This window comes from Myodes glareolus, chromosome 21, assembly GCF_982192425.1.
Source record: "Myodes glareolus chromosome 21, mMyoGla1.1, whole genome shotgun sequence".
Classification (NCBI taxonomy): domain Eukaryota; kingdom Metazoa; phylum Chordata; class Mammalia; order Rodentia; family Cricetidae; genus Myodes; species Myodes glareolus.
Genome location: NC_142046.1, coordinates 6089432 through 6108203, shown reverse-complemented (window position 1 = coordinate 6108203; position 18772 = coordinate 6089432). Strand labels below are relative to the sequence as shown.

The 18772-nt window shown below is 37.6% G+C and overlaps 1 protein-coding gene across 5 annotated transcripts in view; it reads right to left on the bottom strand.

The window, feature by feature from the left end:
• The window catches only part of Rabgap1 (RAB GTPase activating protein 1), a 140534-nt gene that overhangs the window by 120551 nt on the left and 1211 nt on the right, over positions 1 to 18772 (bottom strand). Inside the window, exon 1 of one of the 5 annotated variants that reach the window (XM_048429203.3) lies at positions 11432 to 11529. The exons of 3 other annotated variants lie outside the window; for them this stretch is intronic. The gene's annotated coding sequence lies outside the window, so the exon portion shown is untranslated. Of the gene's footprint in view, positions 1 to 3568; positions 3696 to 11431; positions 11530 to 18772 lie in introns of those variants that run through there. One more of the 5 variants, XM_048429202.3, reaches the window with a different exon arrangement.

Genomic DNA, 18772 nt, shown 5'->3' with positions numbered 1-18772 from the left:
TAAACGTATGTAGGCTTGGAAGAGAGAAGAAAAATATAGAGAGTCAAAAAATAAAGTTAATGCTGGAAAAAAAAAAAACCAGGGTAAAATCTTTAAAGAGAGTGTGGATAGTAATAGATCAAAAGGAGTAAAGAAAAATAAGCCATGTAAAAATGGAAAATTCACAGACAGTCTGGATTATGAATATTATTGTGTTATCTTTTAATTTTTTGACTGTGAAGGAGTCAAGTACAGAGAGACATTTCATTGTATGGACTGCTAAGTTAAACCAACATAGACATATTTTGATTCCAAAATTTGAGTCTAAGGATATGTTACTTTGGAAAAGAGGTTCTTTTGTTTTCACAGAAGATGAGAACCGGTGGGTTGCTTCCAAACCAATATGGTTTGATGGACCAAGACTTCCTGAAAGGTTGCCTTGAATACTCCTCAAAAAATACACCCCACAAAGAAATTACTCTGCCCAATAAACAGCAGGAAGCAGTTTTGAAGAGAAATAACTATACCCATATTCCCAAATATTGTCATAAATATTTGTTTACATTTAAAAGGGGATAAGATACAGATATGAATAATTTGCATTGGTATGGATCTTGGTTTATTGTTACAAATTTAAGGTCAATTTTGTTATACGTATAATTGTGCTCTTGATTAAGGTATTGTGTTTGTACAGCTCATTTAAAAATGTAATGTATAATTAAGAAATATAGCTTAATAGAGAGTCATCTATAATAGTCAAGATTAAAGTCATGCTAGTTAGATTTTCTAGATGTACAGAGATATATTTCAGTTATATAGGTATTCTTCAAATCTTCCAGAGACCTTCAGAATATGGCATTTAAATTGTTTTAAAAATTTAGACTTTTCACGACAGTGAGACACATCTGCTCCTGTCAGCACCAATCTATTTCAAGAGGAAGATGGTTATTGAAGAGGCTCCTTAGGCAGTCTGTTAGATGAATTGGACATGCAGGACCCACAGAGAAATGGCTGCTGAACTTGCCTAAAGGTCAGACAATCCTTCGGGGTTCCTGCTTCATGAAAGAGTCTGCAAGACATTCTGCAGGATATAGAAGTAAGTGACTGGCAAACTGCCAATATAGGCAGACCTGTCTTTGAAATTTTCTGCTTCAAGGAAAAGGCTGCCAGATAACTATGAGCCTGTAGGCTGAAGGTGGAGGCCCCAATGGTACAGAAGAACTCTCGGTGACTGTCTGGGCAGCAAAATGTCTCTGTCATTTTCAGTGTTTTGGAAGTTGCTTATAATAAACTTCCAGTTTACTTAGGTAATATTATAGCCTTCTGGAGTCTTTGATGGAGTTGAAGAATTTATAGTTTTCCTTAGTTATTAATAATAAAAGATAAAGTAGATATAAATATTGTAACTGTAATTCTTGCTTGATACCTGTTATATGTAATTTTACTATACTAAAGTTAAAACCTTCGTTTTTAAACAGAAAAGGGGAGGTGATATGGGAGTCTCCTCTGTGTGCTGTGATTACCATTAATGAATAAAGAAACTGCCTTGGCCTGTTAATAGGGCAAGGCTATTAACAGAAAAGAAGAAAGAAAAAGAAAAAAAAAGAAAAGAAGCTAGAGCCAACAGACCAAGCAGTGTTTTAATTAATACAGTTTTTGTTTGATTATTTCAGGTCTAAGCTAGCTGGGTGGTCAGGACGAACAAGCTGCTCCTTGCAACAAAGCTGTCTGCTCTTGATCAAGTCTTCATCTTTCAGTCTCTAATTCCAATTTCCACAATGAAGTACAAACTCCTGTGTGAAAATAGTTGATGATCTACATCCATTTCCACAAGTCTCCATGGCAGCTCTTTACCACTTAATATATAATTTTGTTTTCAAATATCTTGTAAATTAAAACCCAGCTCCTTTCTGCATTTCATTAATGGTTGTTGTATTAGCTCCTACTGTAACACACAATAGATGTTCAAATGTTTACTAAAGCAGCAGGACAAACACAAGAGTAAGGGTATCCAGTGAAAGGTAGTGCCATTTAAATTGTATCTGCGAAGATGTAGGAGGGGATCAGGCCTTGTCATAAAACTCAGGTTTGTCTCAAATCCGTGACCTCCTGAAGGCTGTTTTCATACGTGCAGGCAAAACACCCATGCACATAAAAATGATTTTTTTGTTGTTGTTTGTTTTTGTCGAGACAGGGTTTCTCTGTTTAAAAGTCTTGGCTGTCCTGAATATCGCTTTGTAGATATTCAAATTCACTGAGATCGGCCTGCTTCTGCCTCCCAAGTGCTGGGATTCAAAGGCATGCACCACCACCACCCAAGTAAAAATGATTTTAAATTTTTTTTTAAAAATTGAGAAGAAAACTGAAAGCCAAATTCTTTGAATCACTTAGTCTTCAAAATCTTGAGCCTGGCTATCATTCTATTCTTATCAAATCATACCACACTGTCAACCAAATATTTCACTACTTTTAAGCTTATAAGCGTTTGTATAGGGTGGTTCCTAAGTGAGAAATGTGCCTCTTTTCCCTCAGTGAGACCTCCCCTCCAATAACAATCTAGTGACATTTCCCCCCAGTGAGACCCCCCTCCAATGACAATCTAGTGACATTTCCCGCAGTGAGAACCCCCCCATGACAATCTAGCGACATAGTTAAGCAGTCTGAAATGTTTATTTAATTCTAATATTTTCTAATTTTTTCTTTGCTTTTAAATTTTATCACAAGAACTATGATATACACTATACTATATAATAAGTTACACCTCTCCTACTCTACTATACTCATTCTCTAGTCTTTTAGAGTAAATATGCTACACACCGAGAACACATGATCACAATGCAGTTCAACTGAGAATCACAAATATGCAGAAAAAGATATTACATCTACACTCAACATGTACTTTTCCCCCACAGCACTTAAATAATACAGCATAACAAGTAAAAAGTATTTACATTGCATCAAGTATCCAAGAGATAATTTAAAGTATGTCAGTTGCGGGATGTGCAAGGATGTCCAGATTATATGCAAATATTATACCATTTTAGTATGGGTAGGTCTTTGAACCAATTCCCTGTCCTGCAAGATACTAGGGGACAACTACTGCATGAGTGTAACGGTAGGATCTAGTATAGAAAGACAAATGACCAATATGCTACACTATATGCAAGTACTTGGGAATATAGCTACAGAAAATTAACAGGAAAAAACCCAAACCCAACAACAGCACATTCTTTCTTGTTTGTTTTTAATAACTTATTTAAATTTATTTCATGTGCATTGGTATAAAGGTGCCGGGTTCCCTGAACCGGAGTTGTGAGCTGCCACGTGGGCGCTGGGAATTGAACTTGGGTCCTCTGGAAGAACATCCAGTGCTCTTAAACCACTGCGCCATCTTTCCAGCCCAGCACATTCTTTTGAAACCAAAATCTCACTGCATAACCCCATTTAGCCTTAAAATTGACTCCTGCCTCAGACTCTAGGGAGCTGGGATTAAAGGAGTGTGCCAACTACCCCAGATACTAACTACCCTTGAACATTCCCAAACATCATGGTCAACAAGACAATTAAACATCAGAATCTCAAAACATACCTTGTATTTCCTTTGGAACAAACACACTCATCACTTCCTTCCTACTCACTACCATTTTTCGTTGTTCATAAATAGACTGTGTTGCTCAGTAAGCACAGTGCAATTCTATGGAGTCTTTTCTTTTTTTTTCTTTCTTTTTTTTTTTTTGCTTTATGGAATCTTAAGGAGGATGCTTAAAACATCTTGTTAAATCTAAAAAGAAAGTAATATGTCTTAATTTACTGAGTGTCAATTTTAGGCCCAATGTGGAACAAGAGGCTTTAAACACATTTTTGCCAGTGCCACACTAACCTTGGCAGATGAATATTAACTTTCTATGACAAACCCAAGCTAAGACAAGTTGGGTAACTTGCTTTAGCTCACAGAGAAAATTATAAAGGTTGGTGTAAACCCAGACACCTAGGTGTTTCTATCTTTTTTTTTCAATGTTAAGGATAATTTCAATGTATGAATATGGACAAAACAAACAATACTATAGTTTTCACAAACTCAAACTATGCTAATATAAGACTCAGCTCTGGTCTGAGAATCTATCTGATCACCAAGCTGTAGGTGTTTCTATTCTTTTCTGAGCTGTATCTCACTCCTTACTATCCCTATCTCCATTCTTTGCCTGTCCTCTATGCTGTGTCCTTCTAAAATTTAACTCTGGTTAAGATCACTCTCAGTTCAGGAACTAGAACATAACAGGAAGAAACAAAACAAGGTTCAAAGATGTTATAGCAGGTCAATTCCCACTGGGTTTGTATCTTTTAAAGTAAAATGCACACTGGGGAGACAGGTCAGCAGCAAAAGCCTTTACTGCCATGACAATCAATCAATAGGACCTAAATTCAGATCCTTGGGATCCATTTTTTTAAAAATATATATATATTTCCAGCACAGGGTATGGGTGGGGTAGAACATTGAAGCTCATTGATCAGGTAGCTAGCTGATTGGTGAGTTTCAGGTTCTGCAAGAGAACCTATCTCAAAACATGAATGCAGAAAGCAGTTGAGACCAACTAGCCAATGTCTACCACCAGCTTCCACAAGCAAATGTGTATAACCTCCACAAAGAAGAACAATTAGGATCTACAGTAGGGCTCAGTGGCAGAGCACATGCCTAGCATGTGTGAGGCTCTGAGTTGGATCCTCAATACCAAAATTAAACAAGTGGAGTAGCAAGGGAATATACAGATTAGTCTAGGTCCTTTGGTTTTTGTCAGTCTTTAAACTTTTTTCCTTGCATTTGTTTTCAGATGAATTTCTCATAGAATATCCCCCCCTGAAAAGGATGAAACAGATTTAATGAACTCAATGGAAAATCTTCCCATACAGATTATTTTCCGCCACTAATTCCTAAACAATAGGCTTTGTTTTAAAGTCTGACTCTTAACTTGGAGCTGCTTCTTTGAATTGTATTTAGTGAAGTAATGGAATCATGTATAAGCAAACCTTCTGATTAATTTCAACTTTAAAAACCAAAAACAAAAGAAAATTTACTTATCTTGGGTATACTTGTAATTAAAAATTAGAAAAGCTAATTATCTAAAAGTAACTCTTCAACAAGTTATGAGACAAAGTTTTCCTTTAAATGTTCCACAAGTTGCCATCTTTCTACCATCACAAATACACGTGCTACAACTTCACCACCTGAGACATGTTTAAGGGTGAGATTTGTGGCACTAAGCACATCTATATTACTACCACCTAGGATTTCTCTCATCTCCAGTCTCTTGAAACCACCATTCTATCTTCTCTCGCATGCCTATTATACTCTTGAATAGCTCTCATGCAACAGGATTACATGAAATCTGTCTTTTTCAAGATGGCTTTGTTCATTAAGTATAATGTCATCAAAGTCAATCAATGTTGTAGAAGGCATAACTTTTTAAGAGTTTTTTTTAAAGGTTGAATCACAAGTCATATATATATTACTTATCCATATCACCCAAGTTAAAACCCCGAAAACTCAAAAATGAGGGATTGAAGAGAAGGCTCAACAGCCTTGTTTTTACAGAGGACTTGGCTTTGGTTCCAGCAACAAATGGACAATCATGAACATTTGTAAAACCAGTTCCAGAGTATGTGACACCCTCTTCTGGCCTCTGCAGAGACCAGGCACACACATGGCGCCCAGACAGGCAAGTAAATAAAGCCCTTACAAAATGAGTATTGTAAAATTCCTACAGAAAGCCAATGCTTTGATTATTTTTTATTTTCTCATGAGCAATCAACCCTTCTTGTTTAATCTAAAGGTTAACAATGTAATCTAATAGGTTTCAAAAAAAAGAGTTAAATTTTGATTTTCTTCTTAAAACCTTATATAGTGATGTTATTTCTATTAAGTAAAATGAGGGGACTGAATCTTACTATTTTATGAATTATCTAAGAAAGGAGAAAATATCAGGTGCTTTGCAGTGCTACAATAACCCATGAGCTAAGCGTAAGTAGCTCCATTTTAACCAATGAAGAAACTAAATCTCAAATTTATTGAGTATTTTTACCTCCAATTACATATTAAATTAAGTCCAAGGCTTTGGGATGTCCATGTCTTTCTGATCCCAAAGTTAATATTCCTCCCACTATACCTTGGTACTATTGAGAAAAAGTACCAGGAATAGGGAGAGAAGTGTACATAAAACAATCCTCTTGGAGCTGGAAAGATGGTTCAGTGGTTAAGAGCACTGACTGCTCTTCCAGAGGACCTGGGTTCAATTCCCAGCACCCACATGGCAGCTCACAACTGTCTGAAGATCCAGTTGTAGGAGATATGACACCTTCACACCAATGCACATAAAATAAAGTTAAATAAACCATAAAAATATTTTTTTTAAAAAAACAATCCTCTTAACTGTGTTGATTACTTGAATGCAATAATGCTGATACTGAAAATTTAATAAAAGGCTGAAATGGTCTATGTTTGTATGGCTACTTCAGGACACAGTACTTTTTCTTCCCTCCAGAACTTTTAAGTATGCTGGCTTCATGTCACTTCAAAGAAGTACCTTTAAAAATAAATATTTAAATTGCTATTTGAAAGCCCTTTTCATAATAGAAACTACACAATAGGAACATATGAAAATTAGCTTATTATCAATGAACTTACCACTGCTTTTCATCAAGCATTTTATCCTTCTGAACCCTACTAGCACATTAAAAATTTTTTATTCATTTTTTTTCTGAACAGATTTCAGAAGCATAATTTACATTAGCATTGTGTAGATATAAAATATGAATGCTTTAAAGCATTGCAAGTCTTTCAAAGATTTTTTTTCAACCTTTCAGGAATTTAGTCAACATAATTCCTTCTCATGCATAGTTAAGAAAAATGAACTTCTTCCATTTGGAATATCCACCTGTTGTACTTGAGATCTGAAACATCTGACTATGGACCTGTATTTAATCTCTGTGAACTCAATGTCAAGCAAACAAGTCATTCAGTAATAGACTAAAATGTAGGAGAAATGTACTAGTAGTTCTATTTTCTATAACTTGCTTATTTTTCAGAGGAATATGTTGAGAGCATACCAATAATGTTTGATAGAGGTCCAGTCCACACTAACAAAGGAATGGGATATATTAGGAAGTATATCAAGCACATGGGAAGGCAGTTCATTAGCATCTTAAATTACTGTAACAGGCATTTGTGCAAGAAGATACAAAATTCACAAATATTTAAATTCCATAGATGTTTTAAATCTATCTGAAAAGACCATTTCTTAGAGCCAAAACCAAAATAAAAGTATTTTAAATATAGGCCTGGTTAAGTTTTAGCTTTTTGAGGTCAGACAAAAATCAGCTTTTTTTTTTTTTTGCGGGGGTGGGGACACGTTTATAGACAGAATTTCTCTGTGTAGCTAGGCTATCCTGGAACAAGCTCTGTAGACCATGCTGGCCTTGAACTCACAGAGATCTGCCTGGCTCTGCCTTTACAGTGTTGATTAAAGGCATGTGTCACCACTGCACCCCCAAAAGATCAGCTTTCATTTCAGTACACAGAAGTAACTCATGACAACAAAGAAATAATTTTTCTTCAGCAAGTAATCAAAGGTATAGACAGAAAATCTTATGCCACAGCAAGAGGGTTTTTTGTTGTTATTGATGTTTTGTTTTGAGACAGCGTTTCTCTGTGTAGCTTAGGCTGTTTTGGAACTCACTCTGTAGACCAGGCTGGCCTAAAACTCAGAGATTCGCCTGCCTCTGTCTCCTAAGTGCTGGGGTCAAAGGCGTGCACCACCACTGTGTAGCACAGCAAGAGATTTATATGACATATCCCTACCCACTATTGCCAGAAACAGTTCATTCATCAGGATACCTTCAAATGCACAGAGCTCATCACAAAAATAATAAAAATCATTGGCTATTTCCAACAATATTCTACATATACTCAACATTTAATCCAATTTAGATATGAGTGCACTTACTATCTTCAAATATTAAGTCAAGTTGGGTATAGTGGCTCTGGCCTTTAATCCCTGCAATAGGGAGGCAGGTGGATATCAGTGAGTTCAAGGCCAACCTGGTTTACAAACTGGATTCTAGGACAGTCAGCACTACAAGAGACACTGTCTCAAAACACCGGCAACAAGAGAGCAAGAGAGCTGGGCAGCGGCTGGACCTTGATGTTTTGTCTTAGGAACAAGTCGTGGCCCAATAAGAGAATAGGCCTTGGGTGCTAGTTTTAGGAATATACCAGGTTTAGCAAGAGAAAGAGGTAAAGGGGAAAAAGGGCAAAACCTGTCTTCAGTATTTGCTATGCTCAGGCCATACCAAAAGCCCCTTCAATACCACTTCTTTTAAGAAGTGCAAGACTCATCCTTAGAAGTAGATCCAGACTGTACACTATGGGTTGCAGTTACCAAAATGTTTAATGGAAAATGGAAGAGAAAGTTCAAAAACAAATTACTATTAAATGTTTTTAATACAACACGTTAAATAAAATGTTAAATTTACCACAGAAACTCATAGTTAACATACCATAAAAGTCTAACACAAGCTACAAGTGAGGTACATTTCTGTACTTTCAGCAGCTAACAGAAGGCTACTTTAGCCTTTAAATAAATAAATAAATAAACAAGTAAGTAAATAAGTAAATAAATAAATAAAGGCAAGACTTTGATATGGAGAAAAATTTATTGCCACAAAGATTGACAGAACCCAAAGACCAGTGGCTTATGATGCAAGTGCTGATCTGATACAGTTGTAACCAGAAATTCTTAACAATTATGTATTGGGCTCTTGAGGAAGTACAAACCTCTAAATCTGGCAGCATCGTCAATTAAAATCTATTTTCATTTTATTGAAAAGCTTAGTGTCAATAATGAACTTAAAAGACAGAATTAGGGTTTTATTTACTTTTTAATGACTGAAAGAAGGGTTGGGGGCACTTGGGTCTTACAAAACTCTACTCTGAGAGAAAATCATCAGAATATTATGATCAACTTGAAAGAGAAATTTTTAGGCCAAACTGTATAAAGTAACATGTTTATGACTTGCACACTTCTATATTTGGTCAGTCTTTGCACATGAAATGCAGCAGGGCTGTAAAGAGTCAACAACAGTGTAAACACCCGGCAATATTGCTTTGCTTACATTTTTCTTTTAAAGCTAACCATACAGGAAAAGGATGAAAGTGGAGAAGGATGACCAGGTAACCAGTTTGTGAAGAAATGAAAACACAGTCTCAGGTGAAGCAGCGTTTTCCTTTCAGGATATACTTGGGTATCTATTCCTTATCTCTAAATTTTCTTTCCTTAAGATCTATGATTTGGTTAAAAAAAAGAAGAAGAAGAAAAGCAATATATACAAAGTACCAAAATGGCCAGGCGGTGGTGTTGCATGCCTTTAATCCCAGTACTCAGGAGGCAGAGGCAGGCGGATAGACTCCAAAGCTACAGAGAAACCCTGTCTCAAAAAACCAAAATATAAAAAATTAAAAAAAAGTGCTTGTGAATTATAAAACAATTATAAACTGAGTTACTTTAGGTATATACTGATTCTTTAAAAGTCTGTTATCTTGTATTTTGTTTTAAAATGTTTTTATTTTCTCACTTTGAAGTAGACTTACTGGCAATCATAAATCATAGTGAAGCCTCCAAGAATAAGAATATAAAAGATGCAAAGATAATTATGGAGAGCCATTGTCAGAGCAATTTCTTCAACTGTGTTTTTGAATGTGTGTATGAGTCTGCTTGGCTAATGCTGCAATTCTATGATCTACACACTGATTTGCTTTAAACTCAGATTCACACACACACACTGACACACACAGCAATATGGCAACTTTAATTATGAACTGATCTAACATTTTGTATTAAAGTTACATGTAATTTGGGGAGGGGGTTTGTTGTTCTTTGAGACAGGGCTTTACTACACAGCCCAGGTAGGGCTTTGAACTCATGAGCCTCCTACTACAACCATGGAAATGAAATGTAATGTAAATGTAATGTAAATGAAAATGTAAATATATTCAAATCAATCATGCATTCAAATTTTAATTCAAATTTAGAGCTATAAAGGAAGATCATAAAGAATTTTCTTTTTCATTTTCATTTCCTAAGAAATGTTTGGTTAAATCTTTAATATATAGCATAATCTATAGCACCATATATAGCTGTGAATTAAGACAACAGGTCCTTGGCTTACATTAAAAAGTTAATATATGCACTGGGTGGTGGTGGCACGAGCCTTTCTACGGAGGAGCTTCAAGACAAGCGAGGGGTACACAAAATAACCCTGCCTTGAAAAACCAAAAAGTTATACATGCACTTCCTCGGCACCAAAGTTTTTTTCAAATGACTTTTCAGCTGGACAGTTTCACTACCTTCCATTGATTCTCTGCCTAAATAAACAATGCAGCTGGAAGCTCATATTCGTGTTTCTATTCGCAAGAATGGAAACACAGGTGTTGATCTAAATGAATATATCAAACACACTGTGAAACCCTGTCCCTGTGGGGAGGAGACCCACGCCCTGCGGACTTCCCCAACCCCCAAATCTCAAATTGAAGTTGGAGCACGGTTTTAAAATGAGTCCTGCGAGCATGATGAGTTTAACAGTCTGCTTAGGACATATGCTTCCAAGAGAAGTGGATCCTTCAGGTAACACAGGTATGGGTATGCTTTCAAGAAAAGGTGCAAACTACAAATGTAGGTATTTGTCAAGACTATGGTTCTGACTACTATCAGGAAATGGACAGTACACTCCTAGAAGATAGCCTTTGGGCGAACTCACATAACCCTGAAAGGTGCTAAAAAATCAAGACATAATAAGGCGCTGGAGCATACAGGTGTTTCTTGTGGATGGAAAGAGTGCGATGCCAAAGACACTTTAGTTGCAGGTGAGGCACAAACACCAATAGGATAAAGCAGAGCGACACTGAAACCGATCAAGTCTTTCAAATTAGGAGCAACCAGGGAAGCCAACTGGAGGCCCAAATCAACCTCACTCACACATACACACCGACCTAGTGGGAAACTGAGGCGGAGAACACCGGCAATTCCTCAAACAAAACCGAGACCAAAACACGAAAGTAGAGAAACCGGCTTTGCTGGGGGGGGGGGGGGGGGGAGACCTCTCAAAAGGCAGCAGTTAAGTAGCTTGGAGACAGACATCCACCCAGACAGGGGTAACCGGTTTGGGCAGGGGCTCCTGGAGGGTAGGGCCCGCGCATGCGCCATCTGCCCTCCCCGGCCGCTTCCCCACACCCAATCTCCGCTTCCCTCAGAACTCCGCCCGTCGTGGGAGCCCCCTGCAACTCCCAGCTGGACCACGCCCGGTGGGAGCAGGCAGCCGGGCTCCAGCCAGGGCGGCAAAAGTACCCCCGCCTCCGGGGTGGGGAGACCAGAGTGAGAGGAGGGGAACGGCGACACTACCCGACCTGCTGCCGCCGAGCACCATCCGGGAGGCTGCGCCGCCTGGGCCTCCCCGCTGCCCTGCCTCCCCCTTCCCGCTCCTTGCTCACGTGAAGCGGCTCCTTCCGCCCCCCGGCCCGCCTCCCGCCCCACCTCATAGGTCCCGTGTCCTCCCGCGAGGCGGAGCTTCCTTACTAGCAGCCCTACCTAGGAACCTGCTGGAAGATCTGCGCTTGCGCGCGATACGCAGCCTCAATAACCTGCGACAGCAGCTGGAGCCCGAGCCCGGACGCCTGGTGGCATCTCTGCGTTTACCTTTAATGAGCAAGTCCTAAATCTGCAAGGCAGCACTTAAAGCCAACTCAACGCCCCCAACTTTTACTGAGGCGCGCAAAGCCAGGGTTGTGATAAGTGGTTTTATAGAAACATCTCTCTCATTTCAGCTTTACCCCAAACCCGTGAGGATTATGTGGTAGAATCCTATCTACAAATTAGACTATAGACTCCCTAGAGTTAGCCCGTTTCAGGCATTGAAGAAACTAGGAATGAATAAGGTTGTTTCAGACTGTGACTCCGAAGATTAGAATTTTATTTGAAAAGCATTACAAACTGAATACAAAGCAATAAAGCAAAGTTTAGAATTCCTCTCCAGAAAACACAATGTAGCCGAAACCAAAACAGGTGGTGTGCAAATTTTTTTAAAAGTTATTACTCTGTTGTTGTTGCTAAGGACTGAACCTAGGACTTCATGCATTTACCACACAGGTTTATTTTTAATTTGAGACTGAGTTTCACTGAGTTACCTCAGGCTGCCTTGAACTCACTTTGTAAATCAAGCAAGCCTTAAATTTTTCATCCTCCTATCTTGACCTTCCTAGGTAGCTGGGATTACAGGTCTTTGTCACCAGGCACTGCTACTATACAAGATGTAGTACTTTATACTTCTAAAGCCGCTTACTCAATATCAGAACGAAGTGCACTCCTTTCCTAGTGAGTCATTTACAATGTGAACAAGAAAAGCAATAAAAACAACCACAAAAAACAAGTTTTGTTGCTACAGTTCCTCTTTGTGTCCGTCTTTTACGAAACACCTACACTCCAGTGGGATAAGGATGATGTTTCCTTTTTACACACCTATTTTAAAGTATGCAAACAATATGAAGAAGAAAGTATAATCTTGGGAACTCCTAGCAAAATGTTTACTATTTTAGTAGACAGCTTTCATAAATTCCTTGATTCATAAGTATAGTCAAAATACATGTATAAATTAAATATTCTTAAATAAAACTTTATTGCATAATCAATAAGTTTGGAGAAAATTAAAAAAATAGCCATAACTTAAATAGGAACATCATATTTTCACCAATGTTAACATTTCAGTTGACAAGATTGGTTTAGTAATCTGAGGTCATTTTTTGACACAGAGCATCATGTAACCCAGGCTTGCCTCTTGGTACTCCTGCCTCCATCTCCCAAATGCTAGAGTAACATATCGGTTAGTAATCTCCTTTTTCAATTAACAATACATACCTTACTTTTTATTATTACATCTAATTATTAGATCCTTATTTGCATCTAGTTGTGCCCTTTAGGTGTTTTTTAAATGTACAATTTGAAAATGAATGGCTCTTTACAGATATCTGAAAAACTGAAGTACAAAATTCCTGGATTTGAATCAAGTTTGCTTCAAGAAATCTACAGTGAAGTCATTGAGTTTGCCTTCTAAATCCTACACTTTTGCAAACTAGAAGTTGTATCTGAAAGTTCAATGGATTTGAGAGAAAAATTATGGACTAATGCATGTTACTTAGAATGCTGTGTTAGACATACTAGATAACAATGCAGGAAAGCTAAGCACAAGGAAGTCGGACTAGGGCATTTAAAATAGATCCCCATCCAAACTAACTGATTGGTTGGACAAATCTGCCCTGAAAGTCTTCCAATAATGTGTGTGTGTGGTTGCGTGTGCACGTGCACATGTATGTACAAGAAGGCATGTAAGCATGTGCAGTAGAGGCCTGAGGACATTCTAAATATTACTCATACTGTACATCTTGCTTTTTTTTTTTTTTTTTTTTTGAGATAAGGTCTCTCACTGGCCTGGAGTTCCATGATTAGGATACACTGGCTGGGCATCCAACTTAGGAGTTCAGCAGATTTCACCTCTGTAGCACTAGAACTGCAAGCATTTACTGCAAGGCCTGGTTTATTTGTGTGGGTTCTAGGGACTGAACTTGGGTCCTTCTGCTTGCACAGCAAACAATCAACTGAGTGAGCCATCCACTCAACCCTATCAATCAATATTTTATTTCCATGTTGTACTTTTCAACGTTGGAATTTTATTTTGGCTCCTTTGCATAACTTTTTTCTTTCATGAGATTCTTGTTTTGTTCATATATTGTTTTCTTGACTTTATTTATGACTTGAATTTTTCTAGTAACCTCAAAACAGATGTTTTAAAGTCTGTCAGATGTGGTCAATGTGTCAGATGGGTCTCTAGGTTTGATCAAGACCAATACCCCATAAAATTTTTTGTTAAATATTAAATAAGATATCTAAGCTTCCTTAGGGACAATTTGTGGACTTAATTTTTTATTTCAAATGGACCATACCTTCCTTTTTCTTTATGTCTCACAACTTCTTTAGGCTTTTAAGAAAATATTTATTTACCTTTATTTTATGTATTTTGGTTTTGCCTGCATGAATGCTATGTGTACCACATGTGTGCCTGGTCCTGCAGAGGCAAGAAGAGGAGTGAGGTCCTCTGGAACTGGAATGTCCTAGTTAGGGTTACTACTGCTGTGATGAAACACTATGACCAAAGTAACTTGGGGAGAAAAGGGTTTATTTGGCTTATGTTTCCACATCACTGTTCATCACTGAAGAAATTCAGGATAGGTACTCAGATAGGTTGGGAACCTGAAGTCCAGGAGCTGAAGAAGTCGCAGAGGAATGTTGCTTACTGTCTGCTGCTCAGTTTGCTTTCTTATAGAACACAAAACCATGAGCCCAGGAATGGCTCTACCCACAATGGGCCAGGTCCTCCCACATTAATCACTAATTCAGAAAATGCTCTATAGACTTCCATCCAGCCTGATCTGATGGAGGCATTCTCGCAATTGAGGTTCTCTCCAGTCTCTCCAGCTTGTGTCAAGCTGACACAAATCCAGGACGAGGAGTTACAGACTCCATGTAAGTTGCCATGTAGGTGCTAGGACCTGAGCCTGGGCCCTTTCCAAGAACAGCAAGTGCTCTTCACTACTGAGCCATCTCTTCAGTCCTGCTTTCTGATTTTCAAACTTACTGGAAATTAAGACATTTGAATCATATGTGGTAATTGTAGAAACCAAGATCTCCCTTATCCCCCTTATTTGTTGGGATTTTAATTTTTGTTTTCTTTTTATGTATGTGAGTGTTTTTTCCCGGCATGTATGTCTGTGTACATCACAGTGGCACTCAGAGGCTAAAAGAAGGCATCAGGCATCCTGGGACTAGAGCTACAGATAGGTGGCTGTGAAATGCCGTGTTGGTAATTGAATCCAGGTCTTTTGGAAGAGTAGACAGGTTTTAACCACTGAGCTATCCCTTCAGCCCAGTTTTAATCTCTTCCTGGCTCTTCTGTGAGCCTGCATCCCTACTGAGCATGTACATGAGCCTGCGTACTGTCATCATGCACATAAGCCTGTGATGTGGGATTCCCCTCTGTATGCTGTAAATATGTTTTATTGCCATTGGTTAATAAAGAAGCTGCTTTCAGCCAATGGCTTAATAGAATAAAGCCAGACTGGAAAAGATATAAAGAGAAAGTAGGCGAAGTCAGGGACACTATGTACCTGCAGCAGGAGACAAACACACTGAAACCTTGCTGGTAAGCCACAGATTAATATAAATGGGTTAATTTAAGATATAAGAGCTAGCTAGAAAGATGCTTAAGCTATTGGCCAAACAGTACTACAAATAATATGGTTTCTGTGCTTATTTCAGGTCTGGACATCTGGGAATAAACGAGCAGCCTCCCCCAACAAGCCTGGTCCTCCCTGATCAGCACAGCAGTTGTCTACTTTGCTCCACACAAACAGTTGCTTTTCAATGTCCTAATCTTTGATTCCAAATAGAGTAAAAGGGAAACAATTCAATGTTATTCCCTTAAAACTCCTAAAAATTATATCAAAATGGACAAAAAAAATGGTAGCTGGCCTGTGCTTATATCCCAATGACCAAAAGAAATAACCAAGGCTCTGGGTTTAACCCCCAACTTTGGGAGGGGGGGAGAATAAAAGAAGAGTTAGCTAAAGCATTCATTCTGTGGCTGCTCAGCTCTGATACATCCTTGTGACCATGATGCACTGAAAACTCTGAAACCATGAGTCAAGATAAGTCTTTCTGCTGGCTAGTGGTGGCACTTGCCTTAAATTCCAGCAGAGTCAGGCGAATCTCAGAGTTCAAGGCCAGCCTGATCTATAGAGTGACTTCCAGGACAGCTGGGGCATGGGGTGGGGAGAGACAACTAGAGTTATTAGCATGTATGTTTAAACCATTACATACATTAATTACAAAGTACACATTGTTCTCAAGTCTATTTGCAAGAGTGACCAAGAGAGAAATGTTAGACCAACATACAAGTCCTAGTGGATTTTACAAGTTCATAAAGGATCTTTGTTGTGGAATATTATTTTAAGACATGTTACATTTGTTTATGCTATGGAACATTTGTATAATGATGCAAAGATGTGCTGCATTCTTTTAATTGCATTTGTTTAACTCTGTGAAGCTGTATTACTATGTCTGTTACTGTGACACTTGATTGATCTTGATTGGTCTAATAAACAGCTAAATGGACAATAGCAAAGCAGAAGAAAGGATAGATGGGGCTGGCAGGCAGAGAGAATAAATAAAAGGAGAACAATAGAGGAAGGAGGAGCAAGAAAAGAAGGGGTGAGCCTCACAGCCAGCCAGGGATGGGGTGTAAAAGTGAAAATAAGATTACAGAAGTAAGAAAAAAAAAAGGCCCAGAGGTAAAAGGTAGATGGGTAATCTAAGTTAAGAAAAACTGGCTAGAAAGAAGTCAAGCAAAGGCCGGGCATTTATAAGCAAGAACAAGTGTGTGTGTGTGAGTGTGTATGTGTGTGTGTGTGAGTGTGTATGTGTGTGTGTGTGTGTGTTTTTATTTGGGAGCTGCATGACAGGCTCTCATAGAGCAAAGAGCCAAAAGAGTAATAAAACAACAAACTACAGATTTCCTGTCAATATAACAGAATAAAGTTAGACATCAACAAGAAGAGGAAAACTAGAATCATTATAAACATATAGAAACAATACCAATGAGTGAGAAAAGAAAATCAAAGGGAATTATAAAATACTTAGAAATAAACAAACATAATGTGTATATTAATTTTATAAGCTGTAATTGTGACAAGCATCAGAAGGAAATTTAATTTTAAGTTTATATTTAAAATAGACCTCAGAGGTGGGTGCAAAAGAATAGATGGTGCATACTTGTAATCCCAGTACTTGAAAGGTAGAGGTAAGAGGATAACAAATTCAGGGCCAATCTCTGTCTAAATAGTGAGATCAATGCCAATTTAGGATAAACCCGGTTTCAAAATTCAAAAACACAACAAAAGAAACAAACCAACAATAACAAAAAAAACCTCAGATCAAAAACCTAGACGTTATTCTTCAAAGATCTACAAAAAGGCATAATATGTAAAGCAAACTAGGTATGATCTTTAATCCTAGCACTTGGCAGTCAGAGGAGGATCTCTATGGGTTTGAGGCTAGTCTGGTTTACACAGGGAGTTCTAGGACAACCAGGCCCACAAAGAGAGATCCTGTATCATAACAAACAAACTAAACTAAACTAAGCAAAGAAGCAAAGCTAACACAAAAATTAAAAAATTAAAGATTAAATAAGAGACAAAGCAGTTAAAAAAGCAAAAAAAAAAATCAAAAAAAATTATTAAGAAAAAACCAACAAAATTGACAGTCAGAATAATTAGAATAGAGACAATACACAAATAACTGTAACATGAAATAAAACCAGGGATATATTACTATTAACATTATAATTTTTAAAATGAGTATTGTAATAACTACATGTCAAAAATTAGGGAGCAAAAAAGAAAAGGACACATCACTTGAAATAAATAAATGAACTAAACTGGTTCAAGAGAAAACCTCAATAACCCTATACCAAATAAATAGATTTATTTAGAAATCAAAATTTCCCAACAAGCAAAGTCTCACATTGTTCAGTCTCATCAATGAATTCTATTAAATGTTTTTTGTTTTGTTTTGTTTTTTTGTTTCAAAACAGGACTTCTCTGCGTAACATCCCTGGTTGTCGTGGAACTCACTCTGTAGACCAAGCTGGCCTTGAACTCAGAGATCTGCCTCCCTCTACCTAGGCTGGGATTAAAGGCATGTGCTGGCACTGCACGGCTCTATTAAATGTTTAAAGGAAGAATTAGCAGAGTTTTCCTGAAACTTTTACATTGAGGAATGAATGCTTCCTAATACATTCTATGAAGTCAGTATTACTGACACCAAAATCAGTCAAATGCATTATAGATAAATAAAAATATAGATCAGTATCACTGAAGACTTGATATAAAAATAATCAGCAAACTATGCATACATTAAACCCAAAAGCATATTAAAAGAATTTCACCATGACCAAGTAGGATTCAGCCTACTTCATGGACGCAAGGTGGTTCAACAAAAATCAATCAATGGAATAATACATTGATACAACAAAAGAATGGGCAGAAAATTCTTCAACATGGCAAAGGTGCTTATGAAAAACTCACAGTGAAACACATAATAATTCAAGGCATAAAAATATTCCTCTTAACATCAGAAATAAAACAAGGACGCCCACTTTTACTTTACTCTTACTACTCCTGTTCAACATTGTACTAATAATAATACCTAGAACTATTAGACAAGAAAAAGAAAAAACATCCTGTTGGAAATGTAAAATGATCTTTGTTCATAGATTACACCAATCTATAGTAGAAAATCAAAAGAGGTCACAAGAGAACGACCAGAATAAGTGAACTGCAACAGTTATACCAACACATGAAAAAAAAAAATCAGTGTTTTTTTAAAATTATTTTTGGACACTAGCAGTAAGAAATATGAAAAAAAAATTAAATAAGCAAATCAAATAAAAATGTGTGAATAAAACCAGGCAGTGGTGGTGCACACTTTGAAACCAGCACTCGGGAGGCGGACACAAGGGGATCTCTGTGATTTTGAGGGCATCCTTGTCTACAGAGTGAGTTCTAGGGCACCCAGGGTTACATAGAGAACCCTGTCTCGGAAAACAACAACAACAACAACCAAAAAGTGTGAATGAACAAATA